The sequence below is a fragment of the Furipterus horrens genome, unplaced genomic scaffold (genome assembly GCF_987537825.1).
Source record: "Furipterus horrens unplaced genomic scaffold, mFurHor1.1.pri manual_scaffold_6, whole genome shotgun sequence".
NCBI classification, from domain to species: Eukaryota; Metazoa; Chordata; class Mammalia; order Chiroptera; family Furipteridae; genus Furipterus; species Furipterus horrens.
Genome location: NW_028327176.1, coordinates 57,172,756 through 57,196,457, shown reverse-complemented (window position 1 = coordinate 57,196,457; position 23,702 = coordinate 57,172,756). Strand labels below are relative to the sequence as shown.

General features: G+C 37.6%; 1 pseudogene; it reads left to right on the top strand.

Moving 5' to 3' along the window:
* Window positions 1–22,091: 22,091 nt before the first annotated feature.
* On the top strand, window positions 22,092–23,400 carry LOC150006281 (RNA-binding protein EWS pseudogene; annotated as a pseudogene).
* The last annotated feature ends 302 nt before the right edge of the window (window positions 23,401–23,702 follow it).

The window sequence follows — 23,702 nt, the reverse complement described above, 5'->3', positions numbered from 1 at the left end:
TATCAAGAGGCAAATCTCTGGTTGTCGTTAGAACAATGACCCATTTAACATAGAAGATACATTGCTGAGTAAGATATCTGACATGGATAACAGTGCCAGATATAGAAGAGGCACCTGTTATAGCAAACACAGAAAATAAAATCAACAAGAAGCCCCATCAAGACCCAGCAATTAATTTGTCTGCACTTTTTAAAATTGTTATTTGATTATAATTGTCCCAATTTCCCCCCTTTGCTCTCCCAACTAATCCTTTTATATTTTTCAAAAGGATGATAACTCACATATAAATTGTAATATGAGTGATCCAGCAGAGGCTGGAAAAACCTTCATGCTGAGGAACAGCTGATAAAAATTAAATCAAAGGATCACACCAAAAGCTTTCAGTTAGAGAAAGAGCCTATGGATTCAGGCCAAGTCTGAACTTGGCAGAAATATGACAGTGGCAGTGCTCACCTAGAGCCTGGCAGTCTTCCACTGTCCTTAAGGGGACCCTGGCCTAACATCTGATTCTGATATTGTATTGAACTTCGAGTGGAAGTTTGCCTACTTACACAAGCAAAATTGTTTTATGACTATAGGAGAGACTTTTCCATGGGTAGAATAAGGGAGCAAAGGAAAATTTCCCTGAGGGGGGAAAAAAATGCCCTGGGTAATTGTTATAGAGTATCCACACTAGTGATTTTTAAGAATTTTAACCATAGGATGTTTCTATAGCTGAGTCAGCAGAATATCAGCTCCCTCAGAAGAAGAAACGTACATATTCTCCATGCTTATAATCTCAGAGATGCTCGAGATTTTGACGTATCATACCTTTGATTTCATGGATTCCTCCGACATTGCGTAAATCCTCTCTTACCCAAATCAGGTAGCATCACTTTCTGTGGCATCTAGTTAAACAAATCTTGGAATGTTGGTGCCAGGCACATTAGTGTAGGTGATTAGATTGGGTGCTAGTCAAGTATATCATCACTTGTGTTCACTTGTGACTATAGGGGAAAAGATGGAAGCTTTGCAAAGGCATGGAGGTGTTTAGAACAACTGCAAGTATTTTTCATAGATTTGTATCATATGGATTAAGAAGTCCCTATAATTTTCTCTAAACAGGTATAGTCTGCTCTTTCTTATTTTGATAATAAATTCAGAGTCTAGATTATTTTAAATTTGAACCTTGGTCATGAGGCACATTGAGAAGTAGAAAATAAAATTAGTCAGATTCCTTGCAACAGCAGAAGATAACTTAAAGAGACTGATGAAGTCTCATCTAAAAATCTTCAGCTCAAGATAAAGAACTGAGGATTTATTTGTCACAGCTAAATAAACCATTTTGCTTACTACATCTGTAAAGTTAAAATTCTACACATTAACTTCTTTAGGGTTCTAATACAAACATTATAATTTCTAAGGAAAGATTTTAATCCTTACAAATAAAGCGGCAATAAGACATGAGCCAGAAATGTTGAAGAACCACATCTCTCCAGTAGCAGTTTTAAAATATAGGCTCCAAATTCCTTGACATCCCTACCATTAAGACATGGATTCCACATCTCCTCCCATCAAATCTTGACCCTGAGAATATTTGACCTACATATAATAGAAGTTATTCTATGGTAGTTTCAAGGCCCAGCCTCAGGAAACGTTGTAGCTTCTACTTCCTCTCTCTTGCTTTTGAAACCCAGCTGCCTCTCACAAGGAAGCACAAACTAGCCCAAGTGGAAATATCACATGGTTGTAGCCTTATATAGATTTTCTGGTTCACAGCTATCATCAACTCTCAGAGAGGTGAGTAAAGTCTCATGTGGAAGATTCCAGCTCCCACGTGTTAAAACACTTGTAGCTTCTGAAGTCTGCCATGTTGAGACTTCAGAGATCATGAAACAGATATTCTGTTCTCAGTAAAACTTCTACCAATTTTTAACTCACAGAACCTGAATGTATAATAAAGTGGTTGTTTTAGGTCACAAAGCAATGTTACTTGAAGAACACCTACCAAAACCTTTGCATGATATCCTCTGGCAATCTTATACTGAACTTTCTTAGCATATGTAAATAATAATTCATAAGAAAATGTATGTTTTACTCATATATTACAAAAATTCTGCAGACACTTTGAAGGTGCTTAACCAAGAAGAAAAAAACAGAAATTTGGATCATACACAATATATTGCAATGTGTGTATAATGGCTCACCTGAGATATATTCTGTGGGCTAATTCAACAACCAGTTCTATGTTATACTGACTACAAAAACCTGAACTAGTAATGATCAAGGTTAGCTGACAATGAAAGGTCAAATGCAGAGAAGAAATTTAAAAATACTAGGATGCATGAATTTTATGAATTCTATACTGTAAGTATATTTTGCCCATCCCCTGCCTCATTCTTGTACACTATTAAAATCCAGTAGATTTTTCCCTTTTGTCAAGAAAATATTCTGGAATCTTCCAAAGTGCTTTACCTTTTCTCTTTTCTTCATTAGCAATGACAAATTTTCCAATTTGGCCTTAAGGGAAGACTGATGGGTCCAGGATAATGACTTTTATTATCTTTAATTTAAGCAGAGAATGACTTTAAGTGTGATTATTGCTCCATGTATGGCCCTTGGTACTTGATGCACAATTATTGACCTAGCAAAGACATTTTTCTTCTTTCCAATAGATGGAAACCACCCAAAGTCAAGCTATATCTGCAGTGGGAGCACTATGCCAATAAGTTATAGTACTTTATTCCTGCCACCATTTAATCTGTAGAAACCTTGATGTCTCAGAGCCTACCAAGACTCAGACAGCTTTACTATGTTAATACTAAAATTTTGATAGAGTTGGGTAACCACAAGTCATAAGTTCCTGCAGACTTTTCAAAAATATATGGATAGTTGTGCGCAGGGGAAATATCTCACAACAAATACTCATATAAAACTAGTCTGAGACATGCATTCCAAAGTGAAAACAGCCTATGTTTTCTTTGACTAGGAAGAAGATACAATTTTCTTGTGCTTGGTTGAATGATACCATATTAGAATGTCCTTATCCCATTCATCAGAAGGCCAAAAATGCTTTATTGTCTCTGACAGACAGCCTCTAAGATGATTCCAAGTTTCTTGCCTCCTGTTTAAATCCTTTTTAACTCCACCCCTTGAATGTGGACTGGATCTAGTGATTTGCTTTTAATAAACAGAGTGACAAAAATTGATGGAATATGGTTTCCATGATTAAATTACAAAAAGGATTCTGATTTTCTTCTTCCTTTCTCACCTGCTCACTCTGATAGAACCAGACACAATGTTGTACGCTGTTCATTTAAGAGATCCACGTATCAAGGAACTAAAAAAGACTTTGGCCAACATTCAGAAAGGAACATAGATCCTCAGTCCAATAATTTTCAAGGAACTGAACTTACCAACACCCACATGAGTGAGCTTGAAAAGACATTTCCCTCTCCTACCCCATTCAAGCCTTCAGATAAGACCATAGTCCTGAAAAACACCTGGTTCACCTTGAAAAAGACATTAAACTAGAGGACTCTCCTCAACTGCTTCCAGATTCCTGATCCACAGAAACTATGTGTTTTTGTTTTAATCCACTAAGTTTTAAGGTAATTTTTAATAAAAATAATATTGATTTGTAGCAAGAGAGTGAGAGAGATTGCTTTGTTGTTCTACCTATTTATACACCCACTGGGTTTTTTTGTTTTTGTTTTTTGTTTGTTTGTTTGTTTGTTTTTGTATATGCCCTGGCTAGGGATTGAACCTGAAATCTTGGCATATGAGGACAATGTTCCAGCCAACTGAGCTAGCTAGCCAGAGGCCTAGGGTAATTTTTTAAATGTGGAAACAGTTAACTAATACACTTCTCAATATGGGTTAAAGATCTGGTCATTTTGCTCAAGTAATATATGATCAAGTTAATATTCAATACATTTTCAGCAGACTGGAGCATTATGTGCCATCTGGTACAAACATGCAGCAGAATGATGGATCAGAGGACCCTAAGATCAGGTTTCACAAGAATATTAAAAACAAAAACCAAAAAACCCAGCCCCTGGTTATAAAGAAGCATATGACTATTACACTTGAATGGCAACATAAACCAGGTGTTTTCTGAACTTTCTAGTTAGTATTCTATCAGAAAATAGCTTTAAAGAGAACCTGAAGATACAAATAGTTATACAAATGCAAACTTAGAGCAGTTCTTTTTTTTAAGATTTTTAAAAATTATTTTTAGAGAGAGGGTAAGGGAGGGAAAAAGAGGGAGAGACACATCAATGTATGGTTGTCTCTTGCATGCCCCCAACTGGGGACCAGGCCCACAACCCAGGCATGTGCCCTGACTGGGAATCGAACCGGTGATCCTTTGGTTCACAGGCCAGCACTCAATCCACTGAGTTACACCAGCCAGGGCCCTAGGACATTTTTTTTCATTATATTATGACTTCTTGATATATTGACCAGCTGATAAGGATGAAAAAAGTTAATTCTGATTTAGAGATGACATCACACAGTATGGTAGCACCAGTCACATGTGTTTTCTAACAGTGTTAAAACTCTCTCAGCGATTACCCGATAATGGAAGGGGAAAAAGAATGTTTTCATTGGCATATCTTCAAAAACTACACCTCCTTTTTCACTTTGTCTTAAAGAGAGAGATGGCCTCAGGTCAAGATATGTACTGATTCTTAACAGCAACTAATAATGTATTCAGATATCTAATAAAGGACTTTGAATAGCAGTATTAGAGGATTTTGTGACAAGGAGTTCTGAGATAGATCCTAAGTTTAGCCATATGGAGTGTCCTCTCACCAGATTTGTCTCAGTTATCTCTCTTGCTAAGACCAACTCTGAACGAATGATATGATACCATGCAATAAGGGTTTAACCAGCTCTCTAGTAATAGGTTCATCACAAGGGATCCTTTCTGTCATAAAGGGGGCAAAGATTTCTCCTCACCAAACTGATACCTAATCTAGATTCAAAGTCACTGTCCTTGCTGCTGTCAATATCATTCACCCATGAAATGACTCAATTGCTTTATATTCTGTATCCAACTAAAGAAACCAATTCAAAATAAAGAAAGTAAACTGCGGGCCATTGCTTGTGAGATTCACTGTTATTGTTTTCTACCTGACATCTGTAAGCAACTGGTTTTCTATATGACTAAAAAAAAAACATTGGAAGCTGTGGGTGAATGAACATTAATGATAAAATCTTGTTTCTCTCTCATAATCTATTCTATCCCATATAGATAAACCCAGTGCCACAAACCAAGGAGTAGTGATAAAGTAGATAAAGGTATCTATCAGGATTAGTAACCTACCTCAAAAACTTCAATTTCTTTTGGATATATTAGGCTAGAGGGTTTATTTATGCTAAGGAATGGGTCCCCAATCATGACTTCTCTTAATTGGAAGATACAAATGAGACCTGGCTTAATGTAACTTTAATGCAAATAGGGAAATTATGAAAAAAATAGTTGAGTTATTATAAAGTAACATCTAAAAAAAGAATGGTTCCTGTTTAGCTAACTCCTGTTCTACCATCTCAATAGTCAAGACTTCATTTTCTTCCTATTGACAACTTTTCTTGCTTCTCTATGCAAGCAAAGCTGCCAAGTAAATTCATGAGGAACACAGAAAGGTGGTATAGGAAAACAATAGTGGAAGTAGTAAGTCATGACCATACTTTACTTGCAAATTCAAGTACACTGGTCTCCCTGAAGTTTCACAGTTTCCATCTAAAAAATTATATATTTTAATATATATGTCACTTTCATTCTTCTGTCATACATTAGGGTATATTTGTAAAGGGAAATAATTATTCTTCCCCTCAGAGATACAGAAAACTGAGAAATGACCAAGACAGACATATAGAGGAAAAATAAGCATTACCAAAATATTTTGGAATCAGAGAAGACAGTACAAATTAGAATTCATTCAGCTACAAGTAACATCAAAAGATTTTAAGTAAGTCACATAACTGAAAGTTCAGATAAAGCAGGCTTTGTTTCTCTTCCCCCAGGATATCTTTTTCTTCTCTCCTCTTTATATCAGAATTTTACTCAAGCAGTAGCCAGCAGCCTTCCCCAGAATGGACTTCACATCTAGGCTTAAAGATATTCATAGTAAAAGACCATTGCTTACTCCCTGTATCTAAATCCCAGGATTATTTTTTCCAAGGAACTGCTGGGATTTTATTCTTGAATCTCAGTAGTCAGAATGAAGTTATAGCTCTAATCCTACACAATCTCTGACAAATGCTATATTATTACACATAGATCAGAGGAGCTGGGTATATGATACTCTCTGAGCATTTTGTTTGTATACAAAGAGAGATAAAATATATGATTTAATATTGGGGAAATGTTTAAAAGGGTGAAAGGGAGACATACTGAAAGGGTTATTGTGAGAAATGCTCACAATAAAACACCAAAACACAGGACTTGAGCAGCAAAGTGAGGCATTTATTCGTGAGTCTGCAGAGTCAGGTGCACCATCATCCAGGAGCATGTGCACACAAAGTAGACAAAGTAAACTGATTTTATACTAATGTGATTAGCTCCCCCTCCCTAATGCAATTATCTCCCCCTCCTCTCTCCTTCTCCCCTGTTTCTCCATTACTGGTTAATCTGGGTTCACAATCTAACACAATTAACTACTTAATTACGGGTGTGATTAACTAAGCATAGTTAATGTCCAGGTTATTAGGTCTATCTCCAACTTATATGCAAAGTTATCTAGCTACATATTCCCATTTCTGTGTTTGGAGATGACAATCTTCCTCCTTTTCACCCCAGAGATATGCATGAGGAGCTGCAGAATGTCATTTCCTTCTCCCTTTTCCATGATTCATCTGTTAATTATCTCCTACTGGTTTGAGAGTCACTGGCTTCTTTATCTCTTACACTATCAAAACTGTAAACTACAACAGAGACCACATAACAAAACTTGAATGCAGAAACTAAGAATAAAAATGGCTTGTCTCCTATTGGAAAAGATGTGAGTGCATTTATGATTGGAGGTGATGATAGGTGGATCATAAAGAAATCATGTACTAGGATCATCAATAAATCAGTGACATTCATTAAATGTAGGGAAGAATAGTTTTAGAATTACATTGGAGTAGGCCCTCCCACCTAATGGCTATGTCTGGGCTACATGATCTCAAACCTTTGGTAATAACTGAAACATTTAATGGTAGACTATAGACACACTGGACCAATTAAATTCTTTTTTTTTATTGATCTTAGGGAGAGGGAAACACACACACACACACACACACACACAGAGCAATATTTGTTGTTCCACTTCTTTAGGTATTCATTGGTTGTTTCTTGTATGCATCCTGACCAGGGATTGAATCCACAACCTTGGCATATCAGTAAGATGCTCTAACCAACTTACCAACTGAACTACTCAGGCAGGGCTTCCATAAGGCCAATTTAGATTTTCTTTCTCTAGAATTTAAAGTCTGAGTGGAGTTAACCAAAGACTCAAAGATGGAAGATTCTTGGGGCTGTCATCCTATTTGCAGTGACTTGGAGAAAAATATCCACCAACTCATTAGTCACAATGCCAGAGCTACCCTCATTCATGCCCTTTCTGTGGTCTGCTTAAGTATTCTGTCAAGGCTGTGATCAACCCTAATATTCACCCAGGAAGTCCTACTTTTTGCTAAAGTATTCTATCTGTTGTTTACAACCTTATATATTAATTAGTATGTCAATATATATATAATCTGGTATGTGGTCAAATTAGAAATCACTAATAGAGTTGAAACTCTCACATTTATTACTAAAGAAAGTGAATTTTAGAAAGTGTAAATTGGTTTATACAAGGACACTCAGCTTCTTAGAAATTAAACTGTAATGATTTTTAGAGATAGGCATAAAAATTCTGAGCACTTAACAATGCAGCCAAAGCTCTCACTTTAACTTTTTTAAAAAGAAAGTTTCTACCAGTTGTTTTGTAGACACCCTGGGAGATTGCTGACCCCACTGAAAATTCCATGACCCACTTCTTGATATTTTCTAGAATTTAGTAACCTTTTCTTCTTCTACTACACACATTTTATTTTGACACCTTAACCCTTCCACCACTGCAAACTTTTCCCATTTTAACCTTAAGACATTTGAGAAATAAAAAGGGTTCTTGATTGTAAACCATATGGGCATCCCTCCCTTACAGTGCAGTCTTGTAAAGCTATATAATAACAACTGTCTGTTTTTTCAGGGTTAGTGATGAGGGAAGAAATTTGAAAATACCTTTAAAGGAGAGTGTTATACAACAAAAAGGGCAAATGAAAAGCAATCAATGAAGACAAAACATTTTTTTTTAACTTGTTACATAAAATAATTAGACCAATGGATCCAAAACTTAAGGTTTTGCCTGAATTTATTTGGATTCTGGCAACATGTTTACCTTTAATAATGTTGCTTTCTTTCCTTAAGATAAACTTCTCTGATCTTCATCAGGTCATATTCAATTCTGTTCACCTTGGCCTTGAATTATATCACACTTCAAGGAAATGTAGAAAGAATTTTTATATCTATTATTTCTTCTACAATGTACAATCCAAAAAAAAAATTGATGTTCTTAATCCAGGAACCAACCTTTCATTTTCACAGAGTAAGCAAAGCACCACCTAAATCTTTGATAGAACACTGACCCATTCTTAGATTCTTATGTTGTAGGAGCAAATAGGATAAACACTACTTGTTTGCCTCATTATCCTTCAGAAAAAATTGACTGTGACTTTTGAGCAATTAATAAGCCATAAGAATTTTGTAGAAAAAATATTTTTAGCAATATGGTTGAATACAGACTGAAAATTTGACTGAGCTTGATCAGGAAATTAGGATCATGTGTTCCACTAACTAAGCCCTGTTTTAAATTCCAGTTCTCATAACTACGTTCTTGTCCTGTTTTACTGTTGTTATAACAATTCCTTGAATTATCTTTGCCTCATAGACCAGGGTTTGATGAACTATAACCCAGTAGAGAAATCCAGCTCACTTCTCATTTATATGTGAAATCTAATGAACAAAAGAAACAAAAAAAATAATAATTCCAAATATGTTGTCAGTGACAGAAGAATGTTAAGGTGACTTTATTTAGTAGGCACTTGGAAGCATGTGAGTGAATGCTATTGTGTTGAGAGAACTTGATTTATAAAATTCTTGAGGATAGACAGGTTCTTGGATGAGATCATGATTATTAATGCATGTATTTGCAATGCATAATTGCAATGATCTATTTTCAGAAAATGTAAAAGTTTAAACAAGCCTATAGTCCATTGATTGTTACAGGAGATGTCATGGGGACTCATAAAGCATAGCACATCAGGGCAAACCTCACAAAAATGTAGGTTTTAACCCATTCAAAATTGCAGATTTATATTTTAAGAGATGAGGATAATGTGGAAAATATATACAAACAAATATCATACTGTTTCTGGCCAAATTAAAATATAAGGTAAGGTTTGTGAAAATCATGTTTGGGGATCATTACAATGCATGAAAGCATTTAAGCTGCTATTAGCTGAAGGTTGGAATTCAAAGTACATCCTGCCATTGTATCTATTCATAGAAATTATAAAGTTATGGGCATGTGAGAAATAGCCATTAAGGTATTACTACCATAATTTGTATCAGAACATATAAAGAATAGTTTAATTACATATTAAATAGTTTTACAATTAAAAAATTTTTAAATTTAATATCTGACCAATTCAAGATTCACTAAGATTTTTGGGCAGCTAAAATCCATTAACTCAACCTTCCAGCATATAAAGCATTTAAATTTTAGTAACTACATATTTTTCTTTTTTCTCAAAGCATGTTTGTTAGTTCTGAGTGAATTTATATTTTAAAAAGCGACAAATTATGTTGAGAAAAACTGCAGTTATGGTGCCCAGCTGTGTTTTTTCTTATCTATGAAGAGGTTCAGGAGAGGAAATTGACCTTGTTCTCCCTTCTTTTGTAAAGTGAAGTTCTCCTCTTTGGGATAGGTGGTAATTAGAATAAGGAGTGAGGCATTTAAGCAAAACATTTGACTACTATATAATTAGACAGCTTTAGTTGTATTCAGGCCATACAGAAAAGCTGCAGGCTTCCTGAAAGCAATAGACAGACTCCCCAAACCTCCCTTGGAGACATTCCCTTGTAGGAGCCTTACCTGAGGAAGGGTTCCAGTGAGTTTCATCAATGCTGGCAGCAAGGGTGGCCATACAATGTCTGCAAAGGCAGATATGGCTCCCTGAACCATCAGACCTTGTTTTCATCATCTTGCTTTGTCTCTCAATACACCCATTTTAAAAAAAAATTCTATGAAAAGTATTGCTCCCGTTTGGGAGTTCTGAGTGAAAAGCTAACACTATAATTTGTATCAGACAAATATACAAAATAAATGCATGAAGTGTTTCTCCAGAGACAGGTCTGAATTCTACTACCTTGAACATGAGACAAAAAAAAACCTTGGTACATGTTATTTATGCATGGGACCCAAGTTTATTCAAAACGGCACAGTGACATATATATACATATATATGTATTTAAATATTTATATGTAAAATATTTAAATTTTTACATTATTGTAATTATAATTTATATTTTGCAGGTATGTTAATTTTGGACCTCTGTTGCCTTTAACTATTGAATTACTGACACTTCTTTATAGTTTCAACTTTAAGGTCATGGTGGTTCATAATTATCCATGTCATCAATTCTTTTTTTTAATTTAGTCTTTATTGTATTTTTGCCATTACCATTTAGTCCCCTCATACTCCCCTGTACCCTAGTAATCACCACACCATTGTCCATGTCCATGAGTCCTTTTTCCTTTTTACTCAATTCTTTTACCACTTAACCTCCCCCACCCTCCGCTAGCTGTTATCTGCTCTCCATCTATGAGTCTGTCTCTTTTCATTTGTTTGTTGATTTTGTTCACTAAATTTCATATATAAGTAAAATCGTATGGGATGTGTCTTTCTCTGACTGGCTAATTACACTCAGCATAATGTGCTCCAGGTCCATCCATGCTGTCACCAATGCTGGAATTTTCTTTTTTTATGACCAATTGTATTCCATTGTGTAGATGTCCCATAGTTGTTTTATTCACTCATCTGCTTATGGACACTTGGGCTGCTTCCCTATCTTGGTGATTATAAATAATGCTGCAATGAACATAGGGGTGCTTATGTTCTTTCAAATTAGTGTTTTGGGTTTCTTCGGATATATCCCAGAAGTGGGATCACTGGGTCAAAAAGCAAATTCACCTTTAATTTTTTGAGGTCTCTCCATACTGCTTTCCACAGTGCCTTCACCAGTCTGCATTCCCACCAACAGTGCAAAAGTGTTCCCCTTTTTCCTCATCTTCGCCAGCACTTGTTTGTTGCTTTTTTGACGATAGTCATTATGATAGGTATGAGATGGTATCTCATTGTGGTTTTAATTTTTATTTCTCTGATGGCTAGTGACATTAAGCATCTTTTCATCTGTCTATTGGCCATCTTTGGAGAAGTGTCTTCTTTGGAGAAGTGTCTTTTCAGGTCCTTAGACCATTTTTTAAATTGGGTTGTTTTTTTTTTTTGATGTGGTGTTTTGTTAAGTACATCATACATTTTGTATATTAACCCCTTATCAGATGTATCAGCAAATATGTTCTCCCATTCTGTGGGTTGTCTTTTTATTTTGTTGATGATTTCCCTTTGATGTGCAAAACCTTTTTAGTTTGATGTAGTCCCATTTATTTTTTCTCTTGTTTCCTTTCCTGAAGAGGTATATCTGATAAAAAATTTCTAGGAGCAATGTCTGAGATTTTGCTGCCTATGTTTGCTTCTAGAATTTTTCTGGTTTCAGATATAACATTTAAATCTTTGATCCATTTTGAATTCATTCTTGTATGTGGTATAATAAGGTGGTCCAGTTTAATTTCTCTGCACATATTTGTTCAATTTCCCCAACACCATTTATTTAATAAACTGTTTTATGTGCTTGCTTCCTCTGTCAAATATTAATTGGCTATAAAGCTGTGGTTTTATTTCTGGGCTTTCTATGTTGTTCTACTGATCTATGTGTCTGTTTTTATGCCAGTACCAGGCTATTTGATTACTATGGCCTTGTAGTATAGTTCGATATTAGGTAGTGTGATTCCTCCCACTTTGTTCTTCTTCCTCAGGATTGTTGTTGCTATGCAGGGCCTTTTGTGATTCCACATAAATTTTTATGTATTTGTCCTAGTTCTGTGAAAAACATCATTGGAATCTTGATAGAAATTGCATTGAACCTACATACAGATTGCTTTGGGCAATATGGACATTTTAATGATGTTAATTCATGAACACTGTATATACTTCTACCTATTGTATCTTCTTCAATTTTTTTCTTCTGTGTCTTATAATTTTCTGAGTACAGATCTTTTACATCCTTGGTTAGATTTATTCCTAGGTATTTTATTCTTTTTAAAGCAATTGTGAATGGGATTGTTTTCTTAATTTTCCTTTCTGTTAGTTTGTTATTGACATATAAAAATGCAATTGATTTCTAGATATTAATTTTGTATCCTGTTACTTTGCTGAATTCATTGATCAGTTCTAATAGTTTCTTGGAGGAATCTTTTGGGTTTTCTATGTACAATATCATGTCATCTGCAAATAAAGACAGTTTTAGTTCTCCCTTTCCAATTTGGATGCTTTTTATTGCTCCTTCTTGTCTGATTGTTGTGGCTAGGACTTCTGGTGCTGTGTTAAATAAGAGAGGTGAAAGTAGACATCCCTGTCTTGTTCCTGATCTAAGGGGAACAGTTATAGTTTTTGGCCATTGCATATGATGCTGGTCATGGATTTGTCATATATGGCCTTCATTATGTTTAGGTATGTTCCCTCTATTACCGCTTTGCTGATAGTTTTTATCATAAATGGGTGCTAGGTTTTATCAAAAGCCTTTTCTGCTTTTTTTATTGATATGAGCATGTGGTTTTTATCCTTCATTTTGTTTATGTAGTGAATCATATATATTGATTTGTAAATGTACCAACTTTGCATTCCTTAAATAAAGCACACTTGATCATGGTGTATGATTTCTTTAATGCATTGTTGTATTCGGTTTGCTAATATTTGTTGAGGATTTTAACATGTATGTTCACCAGGGATATTGGCCTATAATTGTCTTTTTTTGTAATGTCTTTATTTTTGGGGGGATGAGGATAATGCTGGCCTCTTAAAATGAGTTTGGGAGTTTTCCCTCCTTTTGAATTTTATGAAATTGTTTGAGGAGAGGTGTTAGTTCTTCTCAAATGTTTGGTAAAATTCACCTGTGAAGCCATTTGTCCCAGGGCGTTTGTTTATTGGGAGTTTTATTTATTACTGCTTCAATTTCATTAGGTGTAATCTGTCTATTCAGTTTCTCTGATTTTTCCAGATTTACTTTTGGAAAATTGTATGTTTCTAGGAATTTATCCATTTCATCCAGGTTGTTCGGTTTTTTGGCATATAATTGTTCATAATATTTTCTTACCATTCTTTATATTTGTTTGGTATCATTTGTTATTTCTCCTCTTTCATTTCTGATTTTCTTTTTTTTTTGAGTACTTTCTCTTTTTTTCTTGATGAGTCTGGTTAAAGGTTTGTCAATCTTATCTTTTCAAACAACTAGTCTTGAATTCATTGATTTTTTAATATATTTTTTAGACTGTATTTCATTTATTTCTGCTCTGATATTCCTTCTATTCACTTTGAGTTTTGCTTGTTGTTTTTTTTTTCAAGTTTACTTATATGTGAAGTTAGATCATTTATTTGAGTTTTTCATGTTTTTTTTTTTTTTTTTTAATAGACCTATAATGCTATGAACTTCACTCTTAGGATTGCTTTCCTAGTGTCCCACTACTTTGGATTGTGGTGTCCTTATTTATATTTGTTTCAAGGTATCTTTTGATTTCTTCCTTTATTTTGTTGTTGACCCATTCATTGTTTTAATAACATGTCATTTAGCTTCTGTGTCTTTGTGTGTTTTTCAGTGTTCTTCTTGTGATATATTTTTAGTTTCATAGCATTGTGGTCAGAGAAGTTGCTTGATATGATTTTAATCTTAAATTTATTGAGATTTGCTTTGTGTCATAACATGTGGTCTATTCTAGGAAATGTTTCACTTGCACTTGAAAAGTGTGTATATTCTGCTGCTTTGGGGTGAAATGCTCTGAAGACATCAGTTAAATCCATTTGATTTAGTGTGCTGTTTAAGGCCTCTGTCTCCTTGTTGACTTTCTACCTGGAAGATCTATCCATTGAAGTCAATGTGGCATTAAAATCCTCAACTATCACTGTATTTATGTCAGTCTCTCCCTTTATGGCCATCACAATTTGCTTTTCATATTTATGTGCTCCTATTTTTGGTACATAAAGGTTTACTAGAGTTATATCCTCCTGTTGGATTGTTTCCATTGTCATTATGTACTGTCCTCCTTTGTCTCTTACTGTAGCTTTGGTTTTAAATATTATTTTGTCAGATATAAGTACTTCTACCTCAGCTTTTTTTTTTTTTCATTTGCATGGAATATCTTTTTTCATCCCTTTACTTTTAGTCTGTGTGTGTCTTTCTATCTGAGATGTGTCTCTTTGAGGCAGCATATATATATGGGTTTTATTTTTTATCCATTCAGCTACCCTATGTCTTTTTGTTGGAGCATTTAAGCCATTTACATTTAAGGTGGTTATTGATAGATATGTATGCAGTGCCATTTTATAGTTAGACTGTTTTCCTCTGGGTTTTTTTTCTTCCTTCTTTTCTTTCTTTCTTTCTTTCTTTCTTCTTCTTCAAGCAAGCCCTTTAACGTTTGTTGCAGTACTAGTTTGGTGTTAACAAACTCCTTTAACTTTTTCTTGTCTGGGAAGCTTCTTATTTCTCCTTTGATTTTAAATGATAGCCTTGCTGGGTAAAGTAGCCTGGGTTGTAGGTCCTTGCTTTTCATCACCTTGAATATTTCATGCCACTCCCTCTGGCCTGAAATGTTTCTGTTGAGTTGTTAGATGCCAGTCTAATTGGTGTTCCTTGTAAGTAACTACCTGCTTTTCTCTTGTGGCTTTTAAAATTCTCTCCTTGTTTTTAAGCCTTGCCATTTTAATTATGATGTGTCTCAGTGTAGGCTTCTTTAGGTCCAACTTCTTTGGGACTCTCTGAGCTTCCTGGACTTTGTCTTTTTCCTTCACCAGATTAAGGAAATTTTGGTCATTATTTCTTCAAATAGGTTCTCAATGCCTTGCGCACTCTCATCTTGTTCTGGTAGTCCCATGATGCAGATGTTGTTATACTTCATGTTGTTCAAAATATTTCTTAAGCTCTCCTCATTTTTTTTTATGCTTTGTTGGATGTTTTTTTCTACCTTGTCTTCCAAAACACTTTTATCTCTGCTTCATCTAACCTATTGCTTATCACTTCCAGTGTATTATTTATTTCAGATACATTTTTTATTTCTAACTGGTCCTTTTTTATGATTTCTATGGCATTTTTCATGTTGTTGAGTATCCTTATAATCAACACTTTAAACTCTGTCTCTAATAAATTGCTTGCTTCCATTTCATCTAGTTCTTCTGGATAATGCTCTTGTTCTTTCATTTCAGGTCTGTTTCTTTGTCTTCCCATTTTTGCTGCTTCTTTGTATTTTTTGCCTTAGTTGTTAATCAGTCATTAAACAGATCAGTTGTCAATCTGATCAAACTATAGTGAGCAGCTTAGTTTAGTGACCAGAGGGAGGGGCAGAGTAATTTCTGCTAGTGGGGCTATTGCTTGCCCTCAGACTGATGCCACTAGGTGAGGAGTGTTCTGCCTGAGAAAGATGGTTTCTGCAGTGTGGGAATGACTCAGCACAGAGATCCTGGCAGCTGTTCCTTCAGTTCTCTCCCCAGAGCCACCAGCCTCAGACTCTTCAAGCATCTCTAGTCAACTCTGCTCTTTCTCTGCCAGAGCCCAGGGTAAATGGCTACAAACAAAATTTTGTGTATTGGTCCTTTAAGAGGCTCTCTGCATCTCCATTCTCCAGCCTTCTTCCCCTGGCAGACAGAAACCCTCTGCTTTTCACAGCTGGATGTTATCTGGGCTCCTTTCTGGCTCTGGTGCTGTAGTCTGGGGAGCCTTGCTTGGGTTTTAGACCCCATACTTCTCAGGTAAAACCCCTCAGCTGCTGAAATATCCCTTTGGAACTTCAGTGCCTCCTCCACACTGCCCACCAGTCTTGTTGTGGTAAAATGGTTTCTTCTGTCTGTGGTTATAAGTCTTCTCTCCAGCTAGTGTTCAGCTGGTTATTCTGGGTGACTTCTCTACAATGTAGTTGTAATCTCATATTTTCCCTGGGAGGAGCTTAGTGTAGATTCCACTTATTCCTCTGCCATCTTTGATCCTCCTCCAATGATCTCATCAATTCTTTATTGATTTACAGATGATATTGAACTGCTGGTCACCTTTGAAATAGCATGTTTCTTAGAGTAATTTCAATTAACCTTTCTTCCAACTCTTACGAAAGCAACTAGACTGAAATAAAGGAAACAACTCAGACCAAATAACACATTCATTGATCATTATTTTTTGAAAAATATTACTGGGTACAAAGAACAGATTCAATCTTAAAAGAACAGCTATATTTTCACTTGCATACATATTATGCCACCTATCTCTTCTCCCCCTACACCTCCTCCCAATCAATAGGTTGATGAGGCCATCCTATATGTCTTTACTCAGAATAGTATTGCAATGAAGAGACATAGAGACACACTGTGCACAGATCTCCCCTGAAAAAACACACATTGTCCCAACTACTGAGAGATTTGTCACCCCCTTCAGAGATTGCCTTAGCTATAGAAAGCCACCTTGCCCAAGGGTGGTCTACATCCAAAGAATGATCAAAGCCAGGTTGTAAAGGCTTAGATATTTTGTTCCAACATGATTTAACACACATCTAGCCCTCCCTATGGAGTAGGTCAAGGTATAGCAGGCTTGTATCACAGCTCAACTTTTTTCTCTGAACAATGCTTCCTCACTCTTTCATATCTCACCACTAAACTATCTCAGAGTCTGCTTTCAGAAGCATTTCCCACATGAATTATAATTTGGGTGGAAGGGCTTCCCAAACATACCATTTAGTGTAAACTTCTGGTGATACTCATATAGATTATGTGGCTGCTTCCTAAGAAATGACAAAAATTCTAATATCCCCTTTATATATGGCACTTAAAGCATGACAACAAAGACAAAGTTGTGGCAATATAATGTGGTGGCAAAAGCAATAAGTAATCCTACTTAAAGCACAAAAAAAGGTCAAAGCTGGAATAATTTTGTTCCTCCAATGTGACAGGTGTGATCATTGAGGGCCTCTCTGTATAGATGGCTATTTAACAGGGTGAAATAAAAATAATGAAAGACTACTAAGGTAAGACTACTAATCAACAGAAAACATCTACCAACTTACTTCCTCACTGCTGGAGAATTAACACACTAGAGATGACCTGGAGAAAGGGTCTCTAATCTAATCTGAAGTCTGAAACTGATTCCCAAGGATTTCCTTGGATTGAACTAGGCCCCAGAAATTCCTCCAGAATAAGCATAACATGAAGAATTTTTCCAGATACCTGTTTTGAATTTCTTTCTGATGAGAAGACTGAAGTGAGATTTACTATCAGGAATGGAGAATAAAGTGACATGTGACTTGATATAACCTGACCATTCTAGATTCAGTCTTCTCTGAGGCTTAATTGGCACACAAGCACAGGGCAGTCAATCACCTCAGTGTAGGGAGAGGACTAAAGAAGTGAATGCAGGCATTCACTGTGTAATCTGTTTAATTCAAATTAGTGGAGTCATGGCAGTGTGGCTCAGTTGGTTGGAGCATCATCTCACACACCTAAAGGTTGTGGGTTCAATTCCCAATCAGGGCATGCACCTAGGTTGTGGGTTTGATCCCTGGTTGGGGTACATGCAGGAGGCAACTGATCCATATTTCTCTCTCATCCATGTACCCACCTTTTCTCTCTAAAACTAATGGAAACATATCCTCAGGTGAGAATTAAAAACAAACAAATTAATGGAGAACCTTTTGCACAGATGTAAATTATAAAGATGTCTGTCTTCTTATCATAACAATCATGAGTCATCTAATCTGAAACTTATAATGATGGTTTATATGTACATTATAAATTTAAAGAGACACAAAAGTTACAACTTACAGTGCTTAGAAAATGGGCACTCAATAGATATTTCATGGTGAGTAAAACTACTTGAAATATTACCTTTATTAATATCGGTATAAAAAGATTACTTTGCCTTTGGTATGCATCAGTTTTTACATACAGTAATTAATATGTAATTAGATATAGATATACTTTTGTACACATACCCATTGATTTCTAAGTCAACATTCCATGGATAATATAGGTCCAATTTTACTTTTAGATAATTCCAGAAGAAAAATGGTTCTTTCTGGTCTCAATTGTAAGAAATTCAACTGAGTCCTGGTTTACTTTATTATCTAATATTTTACAAAAGACTATTTATCACCTGCTCCTATCATTGTTAAAACATAAGACATCTCTGTTCACTTACTAATTCAGAATGCAACACTTCATATTTTTTTCATAAAAGATAATCTTAGATGATCTGCTCTCAAACTTCTATCCAAAACCCAGAGGAAAGAGAGAATATTTATGGAAACCTGACAGATTTGCCATCTATTCATTTTATCCTTAAAAGAGGCTGATCTCCCTGAGGGAGATATGCAAATGTTATACTATTTAATTTTTTTGTCTAATTACACTGCCCTTTCAAACAAGAATATTTTAAAAAATAGTAATATAAGATATTTTAATATGTCTTTGTTTCACTTATTTTTAAACACTTTTGGCTTTAGATCTGTTATAGACTTTGGTCAGAGCTAAGAACACGCTCTCCAGAAAATCTAAATCTATAAAAAATATGTATTATACACAGTTACTTTTATATTTACTTTCACTAGTAAATAAACTCCTTGGTGCTCATTTATGACTTTAAAGGACCCACAAATAGGAGATCCAAGATGACAGCAGATTAGGTGCAAGTTACACTCACCACGTCCCAGGACTAAATTATAGAATAATCAGCTGAATAAACGGACCCACATATAAGAATGAAACTTCCTGCAGGAGTCCACTCTAATTCTAGTGTGCATCATTAAGCCTCCTACAAGCTATTGGCTTCTACTAATGTTTTATTGTTAGTGTATTAGGAGATTTGAATAGAATATTGAATTTCTTTGAAGGACTTTGACAAATAACTCAGGTAATTTTCCTATTTGACCTATTAATATGATTATTTAAATTAATAGGTTTCTGATATGAGAACATATTGGCATTCCTGAACTAAACCTACTTGGTCTTGTTTTATTTTTTTGCTAGACATGGAAATTTTTTAATATAATTACTCTCTACAAAAGGGAGCTTTTTACCACTGCCAGCATTTGACATTATTCTGGAAGCGTGGTAATATAATACTATAGAAACAAAAACAAACAAAAAGCAAATACATTAGCAGAGAAATGCTGGTAAGAAAGACACAAAAAAGTCATCATTTTTGCAAATGATGATTTGCAAAAAACAGTCTCATTGAAGAATCATTTTTTAAAATGTTTTGAATAAGAAATTACAATGAGATGGCCAATTGTAAACTAAATATACAAATTTTGTTGTCTTCATGATGGCAACAATCGTTTAAAAATATAATGAGAAAAATTTCTATTCACAAAAATAAATAATTCCTATTATTTAAAAAGAATTACATAAAAAACAAAAACATTATTGAGTGGCATTTAAAGACTTATGTAGATGAAAAGAACTATATTACTATGAAAGACTCCAAATTACATTAACTACAGTGATTTTAATTACTATATGAATGGAATTGTTTTAAAACTTGATGCAATAATTTTAATTTTATTATAGAAAAATTATAAAGGATAATAGTAAGTTAGCATTTGTCATAGTACCTACAGCCGAGCTGCAGCCCAGCAGGGCTACAGTGCTTACGCCGCCCAGCCCACTCAAGAATATGCACAGACCACCCAGGCATATGGGCAACAAAGTTATCGAACCTATGGACAGCCCACTGACGTAAGCTATACCCAGGCTCAGACAACTGCTAACTATGAGCAGACGGCCTATGCAACTTCTTATGGACAGCCTCCCACAGGCTATACTGCTCCAACGGCCCCCCCCCCCCAGACACACAGTCAGCCTGTCCAGGGCTATGGCACTGGTGCTTTCGATACCACCACTGCTACAGTCACTACCACCCAGGCCTCCTATGCAGCTCAGTCCACCTATGGCACTCAGCCTGCTTACCCAGCCTACGGGTAACAGCCGGCAGCCACAGCACCTGCAAGACCACAGGGTGGTAACAAACGTGCTGAGACTAGTCAACCTCAGTCTAGCACAGGGGGTTATAACCAGCCCAGCCTGGGCTGTGGACATAGTAACTACAGCTACCCCCAGGTGCCTGGGAGCTACCCCATGCAGCTGGTCACAGCGCCACCACCCTATCCTCCCACCAGCTATTCCTCTACACAGCTGACTAGTTATGATCAGAGCAGTTACTCTCAGCAGAACACCTATGGGCAGCCAAGCAGCTATGGACAGCAGAGTAGCTATGGTCATCGTCGTCGTCGCCAGCAGCTGTCCGTCTCGAGAGACGATGGCGTAGCTTCTTGAGAGTCTATCTGCACCGCCGAGAATGGCTGTGCAGTCCGATTCGGGAGTGACAATCCCTGCCGCACTTGTTACAGGTGAAGGCAGATGCCTGTTGTTGCTGCTGTTGACGCTGCTTCCACCTCGATCTTTTCTGGACCGCCTCCTCGTTGCGCGCAGCCTCTGCGCGTGACGTACCTTGCCTGACCGCGAGCCTCCAGGCTAGGCGGTCGTCTGCTTGAACTTCCCATGTGTTGAGATTGATGGAGCATTGTGTCATGTCCTTTTTGCAGATGTCTTTGAACCGCAGTTTTGGGCGCCCTGTCATCCTCTGGCCTTCTGCTAGCCCGCCATAGAGGAGGTCTTTGGGAATACGGCCTGCATCCATTCTTTTGACATGGCCGAGCCACCTGAGGCGTCTCTCACTAAGAACTGCATGCAAACTGCTCATGTTGGCTCGCTTCAGCATCTTGGTGTTGGGGACCTTATCCTGCCAGGTGACATGCAGGACGTGTCGCAGGCGCCTCATGTGGAAGCTGTTGAGTTTCCTTTCGTGCCTTGCGTAGGTGGTCCACGTCTCACTGCCATAGAGGAGAGTGCTGAGTATGCAGGCTTGGTAGATGCGCAGTCTGGTTTTCTCAGTGAGGCTGGAATTGTTCCACGGTCGCCGGTTCAGTTTGGCCATAACTGTGGCTGCCCTGGCGATTCTCTGATTGACCTCCAAGTCGACTAACAGAGAGCTCGAGATGGTGGACCCGAGGTAAGTGAAATCGTTGACAACCTCCAAGGTGTATCCGTTGATGGTGATGCATGGGGGAGTCCCCGTGCCTTGAGCCATAACGTTCGTCTTCGTCAGGCTGATGGCTAGTCCGAACTCCTTGCATGCGTGGGAAAGGCAAGTGACTAGCTGCTGGAGTTCCTCTTCGGAGTGTGATGTCAAGGCTGCGTCGTTGGCGAAGAGCATCTCACGGATGAGCACCTCTTTGACTTTGGTCTTGGCTCTTAGATGGGCCAGGCTGTAGAGCTTGCCATCGGATCTGGTGTGAATGAAGACACCCTCGCTGCAGTCCTTAAAGGCGTATTGGAGGAGCATGGAGAAGAAGATTCCGAACAGCGTAGGCGCGAGGACGCAGCCCTGCTTTACTCCACTGCTGACTGGGAAGGCCTCAGAGGTTGCGCCGTTGTAGGACACCGTGCTGTGCATGTTGTCGTGAAAGGACGTGACCACGGCAAGCAGATGTGGTGGACAGCCAATCTTCCGTAGCAAGCTAACAAAGCAGCTATGGGCAGCAGCTGCCCACTAGTTACCCACCCTCCCCAAACTAGATCCTACAGCCAGGCTCCAAGTCAATATAGCCAACAGAGCAGCAGCTATGCGCAACAGAGTTCACTCCAACAGGACCACCCCAGTAGCATGGGTATTTAAGGGCAGGAGTCTGGAGGATTTTCCGGACCAGGAGAGAACCGGAGCATGAGTGGCCCCGATAACTGGGGCAGAGGAAGAGGGGGATTTGATCGTGGAGGCATGAGCAGAGGTGGGCGGGGAGGAGGACGCGGTGGAATAGGCAGCGCTGGAGAGCAAGGTGGCTTCAATAAGCCTGGTGGACCCATGGATGAAGGTCCGGATCTTGATCTAGGCCCACCTGTTGATCCAGATGAAGACTCTACCAACAGTTCAATTTATGTTCAAGGATTAAATGACAATGTGACTCTAGATGATCTGGCAGAGTTCTTTAAGCAGTGTGGAGTTGTTAAGATGAACAAGGGAACCGGACAACCCATGGTCCATATCTACTTGGACAAAGAAACAGGAAAGCCCAAAGGTGATGCTACAGTGTCCTATGAAGATCCATCAACTGCCAAGGCCGCCATGGAGTGGTTTGATGGGAAAGATTTTCAAGGAACCAAACTTAAAGTATCTCTTGCTCAGAAGAAGCCTCCGATGAACAGCATGCGGGGGGTATGCCGCCCAGAGAGGGTAGGGGATGCCACCGCCGCTCCGTGGAGGTCCTGGGGGACCCGCGGGTCCCATGGGAGGCCATGGAGGAGACAGAGGAGGCTTTCCCCCAAGAGGACCCCGGAGTTCCCGAGGGAACCCATCAGGAGGAGGAAATGTCCAGCACCGCACGGGAGACTGGCAGTGCCCCAGTCCGGGGTGTGGAAACCAGAACTTTGCCTGGAGAACAGAATGCAACCAGTGTAAGGCCCCGAAGCCTGAAGGCTTCCTCCCACCACCCTTCCCACCCCCGGGCGGTGACTGTGGCAGAGGCGGCCCTGGTGGCATGCGGGGAGGAAGAGGTGGCCTCATGGACCGTGGTGGTCCTGGAGGCATGTTCAGAGGTGGCCGTGGTGGAGACAGAGGTGGCTTCCGTGGTGGCCAGGGCATGGACCGAGGTGGCTTTGGTGGAGGAAGACGAGGTGGCCCTGGGGGTCCTCCTGGACCTTTGATGGAACAGATGGGAGGAAGAAGAGGCGGGTGTGGCGGACCTGGAAAAATGGATAAGGGTGAACACCATCAGGAACGCAGAGACCGGCCCTACTAGATGCAGAGGCCCCGCAGAGCTGCATTGCCTACCAGATTTATTTTTAAACCAGAAAATGTTTTAAATTTATAATTCCATATTTATAATGTTGGTCACAACATTATGATTATTCCTTGTCTGTACTTTAGTATTTTTCACCATTTGTGAAGAAACATTAAAACAAGTTAAATGGTAAAAAAAATAAAATGTTTCAGAAAATTTGAATAGGTGTTGAAGTATATAGCTTTTGCAAAATAAATTAATTAATCATTAAACAGAATAGAAAGTCCATAAGTAGGTTTAACTATGTATAAACATTTTTTATTGGTAAAATATTTCAAATTTTTGCCAAGTGCTGTTATTCAACAAAAGATGTGAAAAAGTATATATTTAAGTCTTTATATCACTATTAATTCAAAATAAATTTTATATGAATAAAGGTTTAAAAGAAATCATTAAAGACAAAGCAGTAAAAAAATTAATATACTTTCTTCTTCT